Source organism: Triticum dicoccoides, chromosome 3B, assembly GCF_002162155.2.
Source record: "Triticum dicoccoides isolate Atlit2015 ecotype Zavitan chromosome 3B, WEW_v2.0, whole genome shotgun sequence".
In the NCBI taxonomy this organism is placed as follows: domain Eukaryota; kingdom Viridiplantae; phylum Streptophyta; class Magnoliopsida; order Poales; family Poaceae; genus Triticum; species Triticum dicoccoides.
Genome location: NC_041385.1, coordinates 760,079,717 through 760,081,048, shown reverse-complemented (window position 1 = coordinate 760,081,048; position 1,332 = coordinate 760,079,717).

Sequence of the window (1,332 nt, the reverse complement as noted above, 5' to 3'; positions counted from 1 at the left end):
ATTCTTTCACACTATTTTCAAAATCAGAGGGAATCTTATTAGAATTACCATAAGAATTATTGTAGGAATTGCCATAATTATTAGAGGAATTACTAGGGAACGGTCTAGAATTGAAGTTTCCTCTATAAGCATTGTTACTAAAATTATTCCTACCAACAAAGTTTACATCCATAGATTCATTATTATTATCAATCAAGGTATATAAAGGCATATCATTGGGATCAATAGAAGCACTCTTAGTAGCAAAGAATCTCATAAGTTCATCCATCTTTCCACTCAAAACATTAATTTCTTCTATAGCATGCACTTTTTTACTAGTAGATCGTTCGGTGTGCCATTGAGAATAATTAGCCATGATATTTTCAAGGAGTTTTGTAGCTTCTCCTAAGGTGATTTCCATAAGCGTGCCTCCGACGGCTGAATCTAAAAGATTTCTAGAAGCAAAGTTCAAACCGGCATAAAATTTTTGTATGGTCATCCATAAATTCAAACCATGAGTAGGGCAATTGCGAATCATCAATTTCATTCTTTCCCAAGATTGGGCAACATGCTCATGATCAAGTTGTTTAAAATTCATAATATTATTCCTAAGTGAGATGATCTTAGCGGGAGGAAAATACTTAGAGATAAAAGCAACTTTGCACTTGTTCCAAGAATCAATACTATTTTTAGGCAAATACGAAAACCAAACTTTAGCACGAACTCTAAGTGAAAACGGAAATAACTTCAATTTAACAATATCATTATCCGTATCTTTTTTCTTTTGCATCTCACACAAATTAACAAAGTTGTTTATATGGGTAGCGGCATCTTCACTAGGAAGGCCGGAGAATTGATCTTTCATAACAAGATTCAGCAAAGCAACATTAATTTCACAAGACTCAACATCATTAGGAGGAGCAATAGGAGTACTAAGGAAATCATTATTATTGGTATTGGAGAAATCACACAATTTGGTATTATCTTGCACCATGGCGACAAGTAATCCAACACACAAGCAAACACAAAAAGACAGGTGAAAGAGAGGGAGAAGAAGGCAAGTGGAAAAGAGAGGAGATTGGGAAAGAGAGGGCGAATAAAACGGCAAGGGTGAAGCGGGGAGAGGAAAACGAGAGGCAAATGGAAAATAATGTAAATGCGAGGGAGATGTGTTTGTGATGGGTACTTGGTATGTCTTGACTTGAGCGAAGACCTCCCCGGCAAAGGTGCCAGAAATCCTTCTTGCTACATCTTGAGCTTGCATTGGTTTTCCTTGAAGAGGGAAGGGTGATGCAGCACAGTAGCGTAAGTATTTCCCTCAGTTTTTGAGAACCAAGGTATCAATCCAGTAGG